Source organism: Bufo bufo, chromosome 1, assembly GCF_905171765.1.
Source record: "Bufo bufo chromosome 1, aBufBuf1.1, whole genome shotgun sequence".
Classification (NCBI taxonomy): Eukaryota; Metazoa; Chordata; class Amphibia; order Anura; family Bufonidae; genus Bufo; species Bufo bufo.
This window is the reverse complement of record NC_053389.1, coordinates 360138623-360160432: the sequence shown is the minus strand read 5'-3', so window position 1 is coordinate 360160432 and position 21810 is coordinate 360138623. Positions and strand designations below refer to the sequence as shown.

General features: G+C 44.1%; 1 pseudogene; it reads left to right on the top strand.

The window, feature by feature from the left end:
• Window positions 1-2482: 2482 nt before the first annotated feature.
• LOC120987012 lies at window positions 2483-3484 on the top strand (annotated as a pseudogene).
• The last annotated feature ends 18326 nt before the right edge of the window (window positions 3485-21810 follow it).

Sequence of the window (21810 nt, the reverse complement as noted above, 5' to 3'; positions counted from 1 at the left end):
AGGAATCATTCTGCAGCATTTATGTTGAACAGGGTTCAGTAGTGGAGGTTACAGCCTGGGTAATGGGAACAATCTGATTACACCTTGCTGTACTGACTGGGCAACCAGATTGCCATTATACAGCTCTGTAATTCCAGCAAACCGTTCTTACAAGGGTGCAAGTGCTGTTTGATACAGCCATTAGCAGGGTTTATTACAAGAAAATAATTCTATGTCTCATTTGCCCTTGTACGTTGCAGTTATATGTTCTAAAGCATTTTATGGCTTGTATTAGTGGGAAAAAAAGGGCTTATTAGCCGTTATGTGGTGAAGTGCGAAAATTACAGCCCTTTTTGTCATATATTAGTGGCAAAAGTGAAATATATTTTCCGTTCAGCTGTGCAGTTATATGTTCTAAAGCCCTTTTTGTCGTGTATTAGTTAAAAATAATAATAATAATTTGCCGCACAGCGGTGCAGTTATATGTTCTAAAGCCCTTTTTGTCGTGTAATAGTGGCAAAATAAAAATATATTTGCCGTACAGCAGTGCAGTTATATGTTCTAAAGCCTTTAGTGACACAATAAAAATATATTTGCCGTACAGCGGTGCAGTTATATGTTCTAAAGCCCTTTTTGGCATTTAATAATGGCAAAATAAAAATATATTTGCCTTTCAGCGGCAAAGTTCCATTGTACTACAACATTTACATGCTATACATATGTCGTGTAATAGTGGCAAAATAAAAATATATTTGCTGTTTAGCGGTGCAGTTATGTGCTATAAAGCCCTTTTTGTCGTGTGATAGTGGCAAAATAAAAATATATTTGCCCTACAGAAGTGCAGTCATATGTTATAAAGCGCTTTTTGTCTTGTAATAGTGGCAAAATAAAAATATATTTGCCGTCCACCAGTGCAGTTATATGTTCTAAAACCTTTTGTGGTGTGTATTAGTGACACTATAAAAATATATTAGCCTTACAGCGGTGCAGTTATGTGTTCTAAAGCCCTTTTTGGCATTTAATAATGGCAAAATAAAAATATATTTGCCTTTCAGCGGCAAAGTTCCATTGTACTACAACCATTTACATGCTATTCTAATAGGATAGATAGGCACGTCCTATTAGCCATTCTGCGGTGAATTGTGATTGTTATATTTTTTTTTAGGGGTGTATTAATAGGAAAAAGAATATGTCTTATTAGCCGGTCTGCAGTGAACCAACATTGTTATACTGCCATTGTTAGGGTGTATTAATGGGAAAAATAAGTAAGTGTTATTAACCGTGAATATACATTGTCATACAGACTTTGTTGCGCTGTGTTAATAGCAAAAATAGGTATGCATTATTAGCAGTTTTGCGGTGATTTTACATTGTCATTTAGTGGTGAAATATGTTTGTGATACAGCCTTTTTTGGGAAAATTGATGGGTGATTGTAGACTTCCTTTCGCTGTATGGACCGAATTAAGTCAATTAGCCATTCAGTGGGAATTTTTTTTGGTGAAACTGCTTTTTTGAACTATGGTCAAGGACAATATATGTCCTTTACGGTCCACTGGGTAAATGTGGTTCCTGCCCAGCCACACCAGCAACTTGGCCAAGTGACTTCGCTTCCACCTCCACGTTCTCACGCAGTTGGTCCTGCGACAATGTCCGCCTCTGCCTCCTCCTCCTCCATCATGTCATCAGCCTCCACTGTAGGAGCAATTCACAGTGCCCCTCCAGCATACCACATGTGCAGGGCACGGCAGTGTCATGCTGTTCTGCACCTCATTTGCTGGGCGAATGGAGTCACACAGGGGAGGAACTGCTCCATGTGATGCATCAAGAAATCGAATCCTAGCTTTCTCCGCAACAACTGAGAATCGGAACCATGGTGACCAACAACTAGAAAAAAATGGTGTCGGCGCTGCATCAAGGAGGGCTGAGCCATTTCCCCTTTATGGCACACGTGTTCAATCTGATTGTAAAGCGGTTCCTGAAGTCTTCCACCCATCTGCAAGACATCCTAAAAATGGGCAGGAAACTTTGCATGCACTTCAGCCACTCGTACACCGCAAATCACACCCTCCTTGAGCTGCAGTGACAGAACGGCATCCCTCAACATAGGCTGATATGTGACGTTTCCACCCATTGGAATTCCACCCTCCATATGTTAGACACACTATACGAACAGAGAAAGGCCATAAACGATTTCTTGATGATCCAAGCGGACAGGAGTACTCCCCTGTGTAAATTCAATGTCAGCCATTGCCAGCTCATGCGTGACACCTGCCATTTGCTCAGGCCCTTTGAGGAGGCCACGTTATTTGTCAGTCGCCAGGACTACGGGATGAATGATATCATTCTGCTTTTTCATGTCCTGGAAGAGATGCTGGTAAATCTGGCTGGTCAAGGAACTAGAGACGTGGCGTCTAAAAAAAGATGGCCCCAAAGTTTGATACATTTGTATGTCAAGATTTCTGTTTACAGTCAGTGAATGGGAACATCATTTATCAGAAGAATATGCAAACACCTACTGATGGGGTGTCAACCCCCAAAAGTAGGTAATCGGCACGAAGGAGCAGTCATTTTCACAGCTCGAGGTATCCTTCCGGAAGCTCAACCTCTGCATGTCGACGGTCTGCATTGCGAAGCTTGTCTAAAAGAAAAATCCTGCAGTGCACCCACTTGGAGGAAACTCTTGATCCATCACAGGCTACTTTTCTCCTTCAAAAACAATGGACTCTGTACAGCGTGACACCGATGTTTAATTTCTTATACACCAGACTGAAAGAGTATTCCAAGCACCTGTCTTTCTGCCGAGAACCAAAAGGGTTTTGCCATTAAAGTGGGCTCAGAGCTGAACCTAAAAGCCAAATGTTCCTGTTTACCTGGACTCAATGGAAAGGACAGAAATCCACTGGCTATGCTCATACTGATTTTATCCAAGCCTCCACTCACCAAGGCAAGCAAAGAGGACTGGATTGTGTGGACAGATTGGTTCTGCGGGACGTACACAGAGGATGATCTATTTGAGGTGTTACCAAAGACATTTACTTCCTTCCCGCTCTTCCTGTATAACGGCTTTGAGGCGCTCACCGCTATCGTAGGGACATGGTTTCAAAGAAACTTTGACTGTTGCTTCAGTAAGCTGGTGATCAGTTCTCAGGACCTTATGTCATGTGGCTAGCAGCGATGTGGACCGGGTTTGAAGTGTCTGGATCAGTGTCGGCCACAGAGCTTGTTTTCTCTGTGCCTGTCAAACCTCGCATGGACATTTCTTATGCCATCCACGCAGAGGACTTCAAGACTCTATGGAATGATATTTATAAATCAAAGGATGAGGTCACGTTGGAGGAAGTGGACTATTTATTCCAATGTCTTTACTCACATTTCTTCAGACACTTTTGAATCCACTTATCAGCAATCCAGCTTGTCAAGGTGACGGCATCTGTGGCATCAGCTCATTGTGAAGGAAAAGTGAAGTTCCTCAGTAAGGACTACCTAATCCGAGTGCTGGGATGAATCATGTATTCATTAATACACAGACACTTTCTAAGTGGAAATATATGGCTGTGATGTTTATTAAGGATAACCTTATAATTAATAAATACATTAGTATAATACATAATAATTAGCATAAATTATTTAAAAAAAATTTCAAAGAAAATCATCAATTAAACTCTAGAAAACCATAACCACCAGTCCACTCAGCATTAGCTGGGCGACAAACTCCCACTAATAAACATTGCGACAGACAAAATTAAGGGAGGGCGGGTGGTCCGCTGATCCAGGTCTTCTTTCTTCTTACAGGCACAGACCCCAGTGGAGCACTCCAATATTAAAGGAAAATTTTCACGCCATTTGCCTCCTGGACCAATCAAGATCAGAGTATCTTCCCGCCTCAGAACTGGACATTACCAGAAATGACCACTCGTGCAAAGCAGAGTTGACCTCAAGATGACCAGGCCAGTAAGAACAACTGAAACACAAGAAGGAGGAAACACACAAAAAAGGGGGGAGACACAACACCAGCCATATAGAACACAACACCATACCCATATTGAAGGAACCATTCCACTTTCAATTAACAATGACAGTGACTAGGTCACCATGTGTCCCCCAAGCTATCTGCTATGGGGGGCCCTTGACATTCTTGTTGATGAAGCACTTTTTTTTCAGTTTGTCTTTTAAATCTTGTGGTTTTGCCCCTTCTGTGTTGTATTTTATGTGTGTTAATGTCCTGTTCATGAAATAAACTTTTTTTTTCTCCCCTGTTCAAAAAAAATAAAATAAAAATTGGCTTGTGATTTGTCAGCCAAAAGCAGGAGTGGGTACAAAACACAGAAGACATGAAAATATTCCATTCACGTGTAATCTCTGTTTTGGATCCACTCCTGTTTTTTTTTGGCATTAGCAATACTGATGGATTACTGACCAAATGCTGACCGAGTGAATGTGGTTGCTCAACAGATAGGATCCGTTTTTTCTGGATTATTGTTCTGACAGATCAGACGAAGGGTAAAATAATCAGTGACGTCAACACAAACTTACTGCTGTCACCTTCTCCACTCTGTCGGCATTTAATAGAACAGGTTCTGTAGACAACTATGTGGAATCAGCTGACGACGGTGTAAAAGGAGTGCACTTCTTTTTGGTGCCAACATTGACCTGTAAGGCTGAGTTCATACTTGAGTTATTTGGTCAGTTTTGGCCCTGTGACTGCCCAAATAAATGAAGTGTGCAGTGAGCTGAACATTGACTTATAGGATAGCTGCCTTACATCTAGTGGCATTAGAGGCAGAGCTTGTTAAGAGCTCATTTGCATCCCTTCTCTCCTGTGATTCTAAGAGTGACGCCTGTCATCTGCATGTCATACTGACTCACAGTATTATTTCACTACCAGAGCAAACTCCTTATGCCTGTTACTGCAAGATACAGTGTTCAACACCACTTTCGCGCAAATAAATTCGGATCGAACCAAAAATTTTAAGAAAATTCGGCAAACCGGCCTAATCAAATTTTTCAAAAATTTGCTCATCTCTAGATATCTTCAAAGCACATAGAATAAGGACAATAGTACATGAAATAAAAAAACACCAAAAGTTTTCACTATTAGTTCTTTGTAGATGACAATTGATGTCCCGAGCACACAAGCTTGCCTTTGAAGCAGGGCTGAAAGGGATTTGGCTCATGCTATCTCAGCAGGTCTTAAAACTTTAAGAATCAAAATAACAATGAATTGTCTACTGGAGTAGTTTATAAACAGAAAAGTATCAGACTGAATAAATATCAATGGTTCCTGGCTTTTTAACAGTAAACAAAAATTATTTTTAATATTCTTTTCCTTAGTATCTCAATATGTGTGCATTATCCAGCAAGGCAGTAAATTATATTTGTATATCTTAAGCAAGTCTCTTTTCATGGATTTCTGTAAGCCCCAGTAATTACTATTATTTCATTTTTGAATGCCAAATACATTTTTTCATAGCTTAGTTTAAATAATGTTTGCCTTTTGTCTTTAAAACTCACCAAGCATATTTTGTCTCTCTCTAAAACACAGAGTTCAATTATCATTTCTGTAAATGCTTATCTTTATGAAAGCTGCTTTACGTTGCTTGGTTTGATTGGAATTTGGGAAGCTTTAATGTCATGATATGCTTTTAGCAGTTACAGCAGCAGTAAATCTCTATTCTCTAAATAAGAACATGGAAAATGCACATATTCAATTTAATTTCCAAAATTAGTATAATTAAGGGTACTTATAAAGGCACCATTACATGTGTGTGGCCAAGCTGCAGTAAATGCAGCTCAAACCACACGTGTAATAATTCCCTTAAATAAATTAGTACAAGACCATTTATGCAATTGGTTGTAAATTTAATAATAAAAAATAAATAAAAAATACTATTACAAATTACATACAGAATAGAAAACAAATGGGTTTCTGCCCTATTATAGCATATAGATGTTGTTACTGTGGTTGACATACTTCTTTGTAGAAGTAAATCATTTTCTTCATAGAGAGTAATGGTCCTTTTATATAGAATGATGTTATTGTCAATTGTCAGAACAAACCATTCTTGATTGCCTGATCGTTAGTAGAAATTTAGCCACATTTACATGCAGCAATCATCTAATCTGTATGGGGAAAAGTGCCACTGTTGCTCTTGTGATTATGGTTGAGCAAACCCAAACTTTACATTTCTTAGCGCTTTTTGAAAGGCTGCAGAGCAGCCAATCAACAAGCGTTTAACTGTCTGACCTTAGAAGCCATCACAGCCATGCCTACTAATGGCATGGCTGTGATTGGCCAGTGCAGCATGTGACCCAGCCTCTATATAAACTTGAGTCACGCAGCACTGCACTTCACTCTGCTGTTACTAGTGTAGGGAGAGGATGCTGCTGGTGATTTCAGGGATCGAATAGGAGAGAATCTGTGATCAGAACTCAAATCTAACTCAGCGATCTATATACATTTAGTTGTGTGGGTGAAGGGCACAATCTTTTTACCCTGCCCTGAGCCCAGTGACAGAAAAAAATAACTTTTATCCGTCTGTAAGTTAAGTGGGCGGCAGCGATGGCCGTTTTATGCAAGCTCAGTGCACCAGCACTGCATCTGAGCTTTTGTGACATTCAAATCCAAGCTTGAAATACTGCACTAATAATTTGGTTTTAAAAAAAAAAATCACCCTTTTTTTTGCAATATACAACATCTGGTGCATTTGCAGGATTAGTCAGTGTGCAATTTAAGCTAGAAATACAGCCATAATTTTCTGGGTTTTTAAAAACACACTTTTTTGGCAAAATACACAATTTTACAGCCCTTGCAGCATCAGCACGTGTGAAATTCAAGGGTTATATACAGCTTTCATATTCTGTTAGTAAAAAAAAAAAAACTTTTTGGGCAATATCCAACATCTGGGTTAGTCAGTGTGCAATTTAAGCTAGAAATACAGCCATAATTTTCTGGGTTTTTAAAAACACACTTTTTTTTGCCAAAATACACAATTTTACAGATCGGCATGTGTAAAATTCAAGCTTAATATATACAGCTTTCATATGCTGTTACTAAAAAAACACACTTTTTTGCCAAAATACATAATTTTACAGCCCTTGCAGCATCAGCACGTGTGAAATTCAACGGTTATATACTGCAGCCATATTCAGGTATTAAAGAAACACCCAGATTGGGCAAAAAAATTTAATTGCGGACTAGTCTGGATCTGTACGTGTGAGATACACCCTTTACATTCTGTGGTTCTATTCAGTTATTTGATATACAGCCATTTTAGGCAAACAAATTTAATTGCGGCCTAGTCTGGATGAGTCGGTGTGAGATACACCATTTAGGTACTGTGGTATATTTTTCTATTAATAAAACACCCCAAAAAAGGGTGTTTTATTAATAGAAAAATATAACCACAGTACCTAAATGGTGTATCTCACACCGACTCATCCAGACTAGGCCGCAATTAAATTTGTTTGCCTAAAATACACAATTTTTCTGCCCTTGCAGCATCCGCACGTGTGAAATTCAAGGGTTATATACTGCTGTCATATTCAGTTATAGAGATGTCGTGAACAAAAAAATTACCGTTCGCGAGCAGCGAACGTGAATTTCCGCAAATGTTGGCGAATGGGCGAACCGGGCGAACCGCCATAGACTTCAATAGGCAGGCGAATTTTAAAACCCACAGGGACTCTTTCTGGCCACAATAGTGATGGAAAAGTTGTTTCAAGGGGACTAACACCTGGACTGTGGCATGCCGGAGGGGGATCCATGGCAAAACTCCCATGGAAAATTACGTAGTTGACGCAGAGTCGGGTTTCTAATCCATAAAGGGCATAAATCACCTAACATTCCTAAATTGTTTGGAATAACGTGCTTTAAAACATCAGGTATGATGTTGTATGGATCAGGTAGTGTAAGGGTTACGCCCGCTTCACAGTGACAGACCAAACTTTGACAGACCAAACTCCCCGTTTAACGCACCGCAAACAGTCCATTTGCACAACCGCAAACTCCCCATTTGCACAAGGTTGGATACCAAGCTAGCCATGTCCCGTTCCTTGTCCTCACTGATGTCATTCAAGGTCTCTTCCTCCACCCAGCCATGTACAACACCAAGGGTCCCCGAAAGGTGACAACAAGCCCCCTGGGACGCCTGCTGTGGTTGGTCTTCCACCTCCTTAAAGCCACCTTCCTCCTCTGACTCCTCTTCTTCAGACTCCTCTCTCTGCGTTGCCGCAGGTTCAGCAATCGACGACGACAAGGCTGCTTCTGGTGGTGATGGTGACCACAACTCTCCCTCTTCATGATCATCTACGGCCTGATCCAGCACTCTTCGCAGGGCACGCTCCAGAAAATATGCATATGGGATGAGGTCGATTATGTTGCCTTGGGTTTGACTGACCAGGTTTGTCACCTCCGCAAAAGGATGCATGAGCCTACAGCCATTGTGCATGAGCATTCAGTAACGCGGCCAAAAAATACCCAGCTTCGCAGAGGCTGTCCTCTTTTTTTTGAATTAAAAAAATCTGTTCTTACCAGTTTAATCTCAGTTTTGTCCCCTATCAGGGGCTGGTGTATGGAATAGATTTTAGGAACCGGGAGATGGAAAAAGATGCTTGATCGGTCCTCTTACTTCCAATTTGGGGCACTGCGCGTGCGCCGTGCAATGTACTGTGCCACCCTATATGAGTGGTGTGTTAAGTAGTACTATTCCTATCAGTTTAATCCCTGGTACGTCCCCTAACAGGGGACGTGTATCGAATAGATTTTAGACAACCGCAAAGAGTCATGACAAATTTTATTCCTCTATGCGTCAATCTTGGTGTAGTGATGACTGCTCGTGCGCACGTTTGGGAGATTGCAGGCGATGGCGGTTTTTCAAAGCCTATGGTCGTGCTGAGGTAGTTCAGTGACAGTTAAGTGACCCAGAAAACAATGATTCTGCAGTGTGGGCCCATTGTTGGCCTAGTAGGCTTTAATGATCACCTTAGATGATCACAAAGAAAATTAATGTTTTTTCTATGCAAAATTATCCAGCCGATCGCTTTTGGTCTGTTCACAATGAAGCAACGACCTTATCATCTGGGGTGTGCCAACATTGCCAACACACTCATAGAGGTGATCGCTTCATTGTGATACGCAAGCCCCTTCACCACAACAAGGTAACGATCACGAACGGGAATTGACACATGTATCTGCCTTTTTTTTGTTTTGTTTTTGCAGCAACAGTGCAGCACCAGAGGCCAGAAAAATTAGGCATGTACACATGCCTGAAAAATTTGGTATTGTTGCAGCCGCTGCCTGTTTTCCAGGCAGAAAGTGCACTAAAACATTACAGCTTGAACCCTAGTTGGTGGCGGATAAGTCACGCAAGTCATCCGGCATGCAGAGATTAAATACAGCAGTGTGTGGACCATTTTTAGCCCAAGGCATCTCATCAGGCCTTTTTTAGTCGAATGCATCCCCCACTGTCAGTCCCTTCGGGATCCATGCCTCATTCATATTAATAAAGGTGAGGTAATCTAGACTTTTTTGACCTAGGCGACTTCTCTTCTCAGTGACAATACCTCCTGCTGCGCTGAAGGTCCTTTCTGACAGGACACTTGAAGTGGGGCAGGCCAGAAGTTCTATCGCAAATTGGGATAGATCAGGCCACAGGTCAAGCCTGCAGACCCAGTAATCAAGGGGTTCATTGCTCCTCAGAGTGTTGATATCTGCAGATAAGGCGAGGTAGTCTGCTACCTGTCGGTCGAGTCGTTCTCTGAGGGTGGACCCCGAAGGGCTGTGGCGATGCGTAGGACTTAAAAAGCTCTGCATGTCCTCCATCAACAACACGTCTGTAAAGCATCCTGTCCTTGCCGGCGTGGTCATGCTAGGAGGAGGATTACTTTCACCTATTCCCCTGTTAGATTCCCGTTGTGCTGTGACATCACCCTTATAGGCTGTGTAAAGCATACTTTTTAACTTGTTTTGGAACTGCTGCATCCTTTCCGACTTCCGGTAATTCGGTAACATTTCAGCCACTTTCTGCTTATACCGGGGGTCTAGTAGCGTGGCCACCCAGCACAGGCCGTTCTCCTTCAGCCTTTGTATACGAGGGTCCCTCAACAGGCATGACAGCATGAAAGACCCCATTTGCACAAGGTTGGATGCCGAGCTACTTATGCCCCGTTCCTCATCCTCACTGATCTCATTGAAGGTCTGTTCTTCCCCCCCAGCCACGTACAACACCACGGGTACCAGATAGGTGACAACGAGCACCCTGGGATGCCTGCTGTGATTAGTCTTCCTCCTTCTCAAAGCCACATTCCTCCTCTGACTCCTCTTCCTCAGACTCCTCTTCCAGCGTTGCCGCAGGTCCAGCAAGCGATGATGATAAGGCTGTTTCTGGTGGTGATGGTGACCACAACTCTTCCTCTTCCTCTTCACGCTCATCTACGGCCTGATCCAGCACTCTTCGCAGGGCACACTCCAGGAAGAAAACAAATGGGATGATGTCGCTGATGGTGCCTTCGGTGCGACTGACTAGGTTTGTCACCTCCTCAAAAGGACGCATGAGCCTACAGGCATTGCGCATGAGCATCCAGTAACGTGGCAAAAAAAATACCCAGCTCTGCAGAGGCTGTCCTAGCACCCTGGTCATACAAATACTCATTGACGGCATTTTCTTGTTGGAGCAGGCGGTCGAACATTAGGAGTGTTGAATTCCAACGTGTCGGGCTGTCGCAAATCAAGCGCCTGACTGGCATGTTGTTTCACCGCTAAATATCGGAAAAGTGCATCATGGCCGTGTAGGAATGCCTGAAATGGCCACACACCTTCCTGGCCTGCTTAAGGACGTCCTGTAAGCCTGGGTACTTATGCACAAAGAGTTGTACGATCAGATTCAACACATGTGCCATGCACGGCACATGTGTCAACTTGCCCAAATTCAATGCCGCCAACAAATTGCTTCCGTTGTCACACACCACTTTGCCGATCTCCAGTTGGTGCGGGGTCAGCCACTGATCCACCTGTGCTTTCAGGGCGGACAGGAGTGCTGGTCCGGTGTGATTCTCTGCTTTCAGGCAAGTCAACCCCAAGACGGTGTGACACTGTCGTATCCGGGATGTGGAATAGCCCCTGGGGAGCTGGGGGGGTGGGTGCAGTTGATGTGGAGGAAGACGCAGCAGCAGAAGAGGACTCAGCCGAGGATGATAGTGAAGAGGATGGAGTAGGAGGAGTAGAGGAGGTGGCAGCAGGCCTGCCTGCAAGTCGTGGCGGTGTCACCAACTCCTCTGCAGCCGTCAGCAGGTTTACCCAATGTGCAGTGTAGGTGATATACCTGCCCTGACCGTGCTTTGTAGACCAGGTATCAGTGGTCAGATGGACCCTTGCCCCATCACTGTGTGCCAGACATGCCATGACTTCTGCTTCCACAATAGAGTACAGGTTGGGGATTGCCTTTTGTGAAAAAAAAAATTCGGCCGGGTACCTTCCACTGCAGTGTCCCAATAGCTACAAATTTTTTGAAGGCCTCAGACTCCACCAGCTTGTATGGTAAAGAGTAAGAGTTCCGACAAGCCAGCTGTCAGACGCCGGGCAAGGGGGTGACTCTGTGACATTGGCTTCTTACGCTCAAACATTTCCTTGACAGACACCTGACTGTGGGCAGATGAGCAGGAACTGCTGAAGGTGAGAGGCGGAGTGGCCGGTGGTTGAGAGGGGGCAAGAAGGACAGCAGTGGTTGACGTGGCTGAAGATGCTGGACCAGGAGGAGGATGGTGTCTTTGAGTTTGTGTGCTGCTTGTACTCATCATGTGTTGATCCCATAGGCGTTTGTGATGTGAGATCATGTGCCTTCGCAAAGCAGTTGTACCTAGGTGGGTGTTGGACTTCCCACGACTCAGTTTCTTTTGGCACAGGTTGCAAATGGCATCGCTGTTATCAGAGGCAGACACACACAAAAAATACCACACTGCTGAGCTTTGCAATGACGGCATTCTGGTAGTGGCAACAGCATGCGTTGATTGGCGTGCTGTCTGGCTGACCCCGGGTGCCGATACATGCTGCCTGACTGTGCCACTAGCACCTTGCGACAACCTCCCCCTGCTTCCAACTCGTCTCTTCCTCCTCTCTGTCTCCCCATCTGAACTTTCCCCCTGTTCTTCTTCTCTTCGAGCGGGCACCCACGTGACATCCACGGACACATCGTCATCATCAACCGCTTCACTTGTATCTGACAACTCAGCAAAGGAAGCAGCAGCGGGTACAACATCATCATCATCACACCGTACGTCCATGTGTCTAATGCAGCCTGACTGAGACATATCCCTGTTATCTACATCCTCTGGCATAATGGTTTCGCATCACTCATTTCTTCCAACTGATGTGTAAATAACTCCTCTGACAGATCAAGTGAAGCGGCTGTGGTGCTAGTATTGGTGGTGGCGGTGGGTGGGCGAGTGGTAACTTGAGAGGTGCCCGAAGCTGAGCTGGAGGAGGATGGTGATTGAAGGTTTCGAGCGGAAGCTGTAGAAGATTGGGTGTCCTGTGTAAGTCAGTCAACTATGTCCTCAGAACTTTTTGAGTTCAGGGTACGTGGCCTCTGAACACTGGGCATTATTCTAGGGCCAAAGGAAATCACAGCACCACGACCTGTGAGGTGGCCTGCCTCTGCCTGTCATTTTTTTTTAGATTAGTGGTACTATGCATGCAAGGTACTGTGCCACCCGATATGAGTGGTGGGCAGTGGGCACAATACAGTCTGTGGGCCTGACACCCACTGGCAGGCAACTGCAATTATATTACAGAGAAAAAAATTTATGACTTTTTTATCTGCAAGGTACTGTGCCACCCGATATGAGTGGTGGGCAGTGGGCACAGTTTAGTCTGTGGGCCTGACACTCACAGGCAGGCAACTGCAATTATATTACAGAGAAAAAATTAAATGACTTTTTTATCTGCAAGGTACTGTGCCACCCGATATGAGTGGTGGGCAGTGGCAGTGGGCACAGTACAGTCAGTGGGCCTGACACACACTGGCAGGCAACTGCAATTATATTACAGAGAAAAAATTTAATGACTTTTTTATCTGCAAGGTACTGTGCCACCTGATATGATTGGTGGGCAGTGGGCACAATACAGTCTGTGGGCCTGACACTCACTGGCAGGCAACTGCAATTATATTACAGAGAACAAAATGAATTACTTTTTTATCTGCAAGGTACTGTGCCACCCGATATGAGTGGTGGGCACTGGGCACAGTACAGTCAGTGGGCCTGACACACACTGGCAGGAAACTGCAATTATATTACAGAGAAAAAATGTAATGACTTTTGTATCTGCAAGATACTGTGCCACCCGATATGAGTGGTGGGCACAGTACAGTCAGTGGGTCTGACACACACTGGCAGGCAACTGCAATTATATTATAAGAGAAAAAAATGTATGACTTTTTTATCAGCAAGGTACTGTGCCACCCGATATGAGTGGTGGGCACTGGCAGTGGGCACAGTACAGTCAGTGGGTCTGACACACACTGGCAGGCAACTGCATTTATATTATAAGAGAAAAAAAATTATGACTTTTTTATCTGCAAGGTACTGTGCCACCCGATATGAGTGGTGTGCACACAGTACAGTCTGTGGGCCTGTGGCCTCTCACACACGGGCAGGCAACTGCAATATATACACTGCTCAAAAAAATAAAGGGAACACAAAAATAACACATCCTAGATCTGAATTAATTAAATATTCTTCTGAAATACTTTGTTCTTTACATAGTTGAATGTGCTGACAACAAAATCACACAAAAATAAAAAAATGGAAATCAAATTTTTTAACCCATGGAGGTCTGTATTTGGAGTCACACTAAAAATTAAAGTGGAAAAACACACTACAGGCTGATCCAACTCTGATGTAATGTCCTTAAAACAAGTCAAAATGAGGCTCAGTAGTGTGTGTGGCCTCCACGTGCCTGTATGACCTCCCTACAACGCCTGTGCATGCTCCTGATGAGGTGGCGGACAGTCTCCTGAGGGATCTCCTCCCAGACCTGGACTAAAGCATCTGCCAACTCCTGGACAGTCTGTCGTGCAACGTGACATTGGTGGATAGAGCGACACATGATGTCCCAGATGTGCTCAATTGGATTCAGGTCTGGGGAACGGGCGGGCCAGTCCATAGCATCAATGCCTTCGTCTTGCAGGAACTGCTGACACACTCCAGCCACATGAGGTCTAGCATTGTCTTGCATTAGGAGGAACCCAGGGCCAACCGCACCAGCATATGGTCTCACAAGGGGTCTGAGGATCTCATCTCGGTACCTAATGGCAGTCAGGCTACCTCTGGCGAGCACATGGAGGGCTGTGCGGCCCTCCAAAGAAATGCCACCCCACACCATTACTGACCCAATGCCAAACCTGTCATGCTGGAGGATGTTGCAGGCAGCAGAACGTTCTCCACGGCGTCTCCAGACTCTGTCACATCTGTCACATGTGCTCAGTGTGAACCTGCTTTCATCTGTGAAGAGCACAGGGCGCCAGTGGCGAATTTGCCAATCTTGGTGTTCTCTGGCAAATGCCAAACGTCCTGCAGGGTGTTGGGCTGTAAGCACAACCCCCACCAGTGGATGTCGGGCCCTCATATCACCCTCATGGAGTCTGTTTCTGACCGTTTGAGCAGACACATTCACATTTGTGGCCTGCTGGAGGTCATTTTGCAGGGCTCTGGCAGTGCTCCTCCTGTTCCTCCTTGCACAAAGGCGGAGGTAGCGGTCCTGCTACTGGGTTGTTGCCTTCTTACGGCCTCCTCCACGTCTCCTGATGTACTGGCCTGTCTCCTGGTAGCGCCTCCATGCTCTGGACACTATGCTGACAGACACAGCAAACCTTCTTGCCACAGCTCGCATTGATGTGCCATCCTGGATAAGCTGCACTACCTGAGCCACTTGTGTGGGTTGTAGACTCCGTCTGATGCTACCACTAGAGTGAAAGCACCGCCAGCATTCAAAAGTGACCAAAACATCAGCCAGGAAGCATAGGAACTGAGAAGTGGTCTGTGGTCACCACCTGCAGAACCACTCCTTTATTGAGGGTGTCTTGCTAATTACCTATAATTTCCACCTGTTGTCTATCCCATTTGCACAACAGCATGTGAAATTGATTATCACTCAGTGTTGCTTCCTAAGTGGACTGTTTGATTTCACAGAAGTGTGATTGACTTGGAGTTACATTGTGTTGTTTAAGTGTTCCCTTTATTTTTTTGAGCAGTGTATATATAAAATAAAAAAAAGCAGACTGATGTACCAGCCCTAAAAATGGCTTTTTGGGGTGCTGTCAGGATGCTGTCCTTACAGCAGATGAGTATTTGAGGACTGGTGTGGACACAGAACACTGGCCTAGCTAACGATTTCCTTATTAATTCAGCAGCAGCAGCCCTCTCCCTGCTCTAACACTGCAGCTTCAGAATGAATCTAAGATGGATGCTGTTCTTGCTTTTTGATAGGAGGTGGGAGGGTCTGGGAGGGATGGTATGCTGATTGGCTGGAATGTGTCTGCTGACTGTGAGGTACAGGGTCAAAGTTTGCTCAATGATGACGTATAGGGGGCGGACCGAACATCGCATATGTTCGCCCGCCGCGGCGAACGCAAACAAGCGATGTTCGCCGGGAACTGTTGGCCGGCGAATAGTTCGGGACATCTCTATTCAGTTATTAAACAAACACCCGTTTTGGGCAAAAAAGTTTATTTTGCAGCCTTTGCTGCATATGTCATTGTGAGATACACCCTTTAAATACTGTGGTTCTATTCAGTTATTTGAAATTCATCCATTTGGGGGAAATAAATGTAATTGCGGCCTAGTCTGGATCAGTCGGTGTGAGATACACCATTTAGATATTGTGGTTATTATTCTTCTATTTATAAAACGCCCTTTTTTTGGCAAAATACACAATTTTTCAGCCCTTGCAGCATCAGCAAGAGTGAAATTCAAGGGTTATATACTGCTGTCATATTCAGTTATTAAGCAAACACCTGTTTTGGCCAAAAAAGTTTATTTTGCAGCCTCTGCTGCATATGTCATTGTTAGATACACCATTTACAGACTGTAGTTATATTCTTCTATTAATAAAACACCCTTTTTGGGCAAAAATGCACAATTTTTCTGCCCTTGTGTCACGGTGGGTAGGATACAAGATACAATAAACACACAGAAAACCTCTAAACAAGCGTCTAGGCCAGAAGCTGGGGATAAAGGTCACCTCCTGACAATTCCCTGCCAGCTCTCCCTGGACTTCTGTGCCCACGTTCAGACCCTAAAGGTGAGAATCAACGTGCCCCCGTGCCTAAGGCTGAAGATTCCCTAAAGTCCCTAAGATGGGGGAAAGGGGGAAAGACGCAGCCTGCTTCCTTAGGTCCTGGAGGAGGCAGGTGTCTCTCTAACAGCCTAGACAGAACACAGAAAAAAGGAAACCAAAACCAACTTATCTTGTAGCAGAGCAGAAACAGCAAATCCACCTTTGCAAGATAGAAGCTATAACCCGCACAGGACACTGGGAAGGGGCGTAATTTGAACTCACACAAACGACCCCACCCAGTGCACCTGAAGGGAGGCGGATACAGCTCAACTCCAAACCCAAAAAGATTAATAAAAAATACACACGTGCTGCTAAACAGGCAGACCTCCGCACATAACCTGAGCAGGGCATGACACCTTGCAGCATCAGCACGTGTGAAATTCAAGGGTTATATACAGCCGTCATATTCAGTTATTAAACAAACACCCAGTTTGGGCAAAAAACTTAAATTGCGGCCTAGTCTGGATCTGTACGCGTGAGATACACCCTTTACATACTGTGGTTCTATTCAGTTATTTGAAATACAGTCATTTTGGGCAATAATCTTTAATTGCGGCCTAGTCTGGATCAGGGCGTGTGAGATACACCCTTTACATACTGTGGTTATATTCTTCTATTAATAAAACACTTTTTTGGGGAAAAATACACCATTTTTCTGCCCTTGCAGCACCAGCACGTGTGAAATTCAAGGGTTATATACTGCTGTCATATTCAGTTATTAAACAAACACCCGTTTTGGGCAAAAAAAGTTCATTTTGCCGCCTTTGCTGCATATATCATTGTGAGATACACCCTTTACATACTGTGGTTCTATTCAGTTATTTGAAATACAGTCATTTTGGGCAATAATCTTTAATTGCGGCCTAGTCTGGATGAGTCGGTGTGAGATACACCATTTAGATACTGTGGTTATATTCTTCTATTAATAAAACACCTTTTTTTGGGCAAAAATATACAATTTTTCTGCCCTTGCAGCATCAGCACGTGTGAAATTCAAGGGTTATATACTGCTGTCATATTCAGTTATTAAACAAACACCCTTTTTGGGCAAAAAGGGCCTAGTCTATATCAAGGCGTGTGAGATACAACCTTTACATACTGTGGTTATATTCTTCTATTAATAAAACACCCTTTTTGGGCAAAAATACACAATTTTTTCTGCCCTTGCAGCATCAGCACGTGTGAAATTCAAGGGTTTTATATACTGCTGTCATATTCAGTTATTAAACAAACACCCAGTTTGGGCAAAAAACTTAAATTGCGGCCAAGTTTCGATCTATACGTGTGATATACACCCTTTACATACTGTGGTTCTATTCAGTTATTTGAAATACAGTTATATTGGGCAATAATCTTTAATTTCGGCCTAGTCTGCATCAGGGCGTGTGAGATACACCCTTTAGATACTGTGGTTCTATTCAATAATTTGAAAAACAGCAATTTTTGGCCAAAAACTTTAATTGCGGCCTAGTCTGGATCTTGGCGTGTAAGATACACCCTTTAGATACTGTGGTTCTATTCAGTTATAAAACAAACACCCATTTTGTGCAAAAAACTTTAATTGCGGACTAGTCTGCATCTGTATGTTTGAGATCCAACCTTTATATACTGTCGTGCTATTCTGCTATTAATTAAACACCCATTTAGGGCAAAATCCTAAATTTGACAAATATGAAGAGAGCGTCAAATAAGGGAAGTTGCCCAGGTCGTGGTTTTGCTGGTGGAGTTAATGTTGCAGGGAGAGGACGTGGTCAATCTGTGCCAGCTACATGCACAAGTGAACCCCTTGCTCAGGTGCGAGTAGGCGACAGAACCTGCTGCAGTATTTGGTCGGGCCTAATGCGGCTCTACGAATGGCGAGGCCTGAACAAATACAGGCGATAGTAGATTGGGTTGCTGACAGTGACTCCAGTTCCTACACATTGTCTCCCACCCAGTCTCCTGCTGAACGATCAGAGTTGGCACCTGTAGCCGATGTCCATCAGTCTTTCACCTCACCCCCTTGCAAATCAGCCAAGCAGTCTGAGCCCCAAGTCATGCAGCAGTCTCTTCTGCTTTTTGATGATTCTGTTAGCAGGGTTTCCCAGGGCCATCCACCTATCCCTGCCCCATAAGTGGAAGAAATTGAGTGCACCGATGCCTAACCACTTATGTTTCAAGATAAGTACATGAGAACACCATCGCAGCACATCTCGGATGATGACAAAACACAGGTGCCAACTGCTGTGGCTTTCGAAAGTGTGCAGACCAACAAGGAGGGCAGGGGTGAAGACTGGGTGGAAGATGATGTGGAGGACGATAAGGTCCTCGTCCCCACATTGAATCAAGGTCATGCGAGTGACCTATGTAGTTCGGAGAAAGAGGTGGTGGTCGCACAGAGCCACCAGCACAGCAGAAGAGGGAGCAGGGTGCAAAAGTGGAGCTGCCGTCCCCTAGACAGTACGCCTGCTACTGACCACTGCTGCAAGGGACCAAGCACAACAAAGCCAGCTCCAATGAGTTCCCTGGCGTGGCAGTTCTTCAGACAATGTGCTGACGACAAGACACGAGTAGTTTGCATGCTGTGCAATCAGAGCCTGATGCGAGGCAAAAACGTTCTCAACCTGAGCACAACCTGCATGACCAGGCATTTAAGTGCTAAGCACGAGCTGCAGTGAAGTATACCCCTCAAAAACTAAGAAAGGTCTCAGGCTCCTCCTGCTTCCTCTTCTGCTGCAGTGACAGTGACTGGAGTGACAGTGCCACCTTCCACCCCGCAACACCACCACCTGGGTCACCAAGCATCTCCACAATGTCCCACAGAAGTGTTCAGCTCTCCATCTCCCAAACACTGGAGATGAAGAGGAAGTACCCCCCTACCCACCCGCGATCCCTAACCCTGAATGCCAGCATTTCTAAATGACTGGCCTTTGAAATGCTGTCATTCCGTCTAATGGAGACGGACAGTTTTAAAGGCCTTATGGCGGTGGCTGTCCCACAGTACGTCGTGCCCAGCCGCCACTATTTTTTCAAGCAGCCATCCCTTCCCTGCACAACCAAGTGGGGGACAAAATCAGGTGTGCACTGCGCAACACCATCTGTGGCAAGGTGCACCTCAATACGGATACGTGGACCAGTAAACACGGTCAGGGACGTTATATCTCCATAACAGCACACTGGGTAAATGCAGTGACGGCTGGGCCTGAGGCAGATAGCAGTTGGGCGCATGTCCTTCCACCACCAAGGATTGCAGGGCACTTCAGTTTGCCTCCTGTTGCTTCCTTCTCCTACTCCGCTTCCTCATCCTCTACCGGCTCCTCATCCGGTCAGCGTAACACCTTCACCACCAACTTTAGCACAGCCAGGTGTAAACGACAGCAGGCAGTTTTAAAACTTATCTGTTTGGGGGACAAACTCCACACCGCGCAGGAGCTGTGGACGGGTCTTGAACAACAGATCGATGAGTGGTTGGTGCCAGTGAGCCTCAAGCCCGGCCTGGTGGTGTGCGATAATGGCCAAAATCTCGTAGCAGCTCTTGGACTAGCCTGTCCTATGGCGGCGCTATATTGATGACATTTTATTAGTGTGGAGAGGTCCACACGCTACATTATTACAGTTCATACAAGAGATTAGTGATAATGAGCTCAATCTGAAGTTTACAGCAAATATCAATCCTCAAACAGTTGAATTTTTAGACCTTCATATACACAAAAAAAGGAAACTTTCGTTTGTAGTACGTATCAAAAAGATGTACCCAAATATAGTTTTATTTTAAGTACAAGCTGCCACCTTCCTAGGTGGCTTCTGAATGTCCCTTTTTCTCAGTTCAGACGCCTAAAACGTAATTGTACTGAACAAGATCAGTTTGAGGTAGAGGCAGAACAAATGAAAATGCAATTCCTGGCTAAAGAGTATTCCAATGGACTATTGGAGGATGCAATAGGAAAAGTGAGACAATTGGATAGAACTTCCTTTTTTAAATCCGAGGAAACATCCAATACCACCGAAGAAGATGATATAATGGCAAAAATTATTCGACCATTCAATAAAGACTATCGGATGGTGAATAACATTATATATAAACACTGGCATCTATTAAAAGGTGATAAAACTTTGGGTCCCACACTTCATGCTAATCCCCCAATAGTCTATACCCGCGCTCCTAATTTGGGACTCCAGGTAGCACCGACAATACGAAAGAAGATCATGGAACCAATGATAACTCCATGGTCCAACCTGAAAGGTTTTTTCAGGTGTGGCTGCTGTCAAAATTGCAGACAGACACATTTTGATAGAAACACAAAAATTATAACATCAACGTCCAATAATTTCAAGGGGGAAATTAAAGAAATTCTGTCATGTAATAGTAAAGCAGTCATCTATGTCATTCAATGACCATGCCCAAAACAATATATAGGGCGTACAAAAAGAGTATTTAAAACTAGGATCGCAGAACATATCAACAATATAAAAAAACAGTCAGAAACACATCCCCTGTCAAAACATTTTAAATTACATCATACAAGAGATCCCAGCAAGATGAGTTTTTGTGCCATCCAATCAGTCAAACAAGACTGGAGAGGGGGTGATTTTTTAGCAAAAATGTCCAGACAAGAATCCAAGAAGATTTTTGAATTTGGATCTCTAATGCCCCTAGGATTGAACTCGGAGATTGAAATCTTCGGCTTCTTATAGGAGAGGTGGGTAGGTCCACATGGATAGCCAGTGTTGGGCTATTCAGCGACACGCTGGCTTTCCCTGCGGCCCTCCCCCCCTCTTCCCATTCTGCTGATGTTCATGGATCCACGCCATCAGCACATATAGATCCATGAACCTGAGATTCATTTATAATATGTATAAACATCATTTTTATAGATTTTGTATTTTATATGTAATTTTATATATATTTTTGTATTATATATTGTTTATATTCATGATTCATTAAATTATTATATATTTATATAAGCACTTTTGGTCTAAAGAGGGATTCCGGAGAGTGCAGTCTGCTAATGACCGGCAGCTGCAAAATCCAGAATCCAGACCATATTTTCTAAATGACCCAATAAGGGGATATAAAGACGTGTCTAGTTTGTCCACATTCAGCATTACACATTTGCCTACTGAGGAAGGAACTACGGTTCCAAAACGCGTCTAGTGTGAACCTGACCCAGCTAGTGGTGCATTATTTTTGCTTCTGCTTTTATCTTCTTCTAAAAAGATTTTTTTTTTTGCCTTGACCATCTCATCTGGATGCAGTTTGAAAAGGGGTGAGCACGATATCAGCCATAACCTCAAGCGGTGCAAGCGGTATAATACCATTATAGTGGACTGACCTATTGGTGCGTTAATATTGATGTCTTTTCCGAATATACCGGCGCGGCTCTGCTACATCAACTTCCGCTACTTCGATCGGCGCAGGTGGATAACATCACCGACCAGCAAACCACTCTCTAGTCGGATCACGTGAGACGCCGCGAAGCACGAGCAGAGTGACTACCTCGTGGCAGGAGGTAGGAAACTA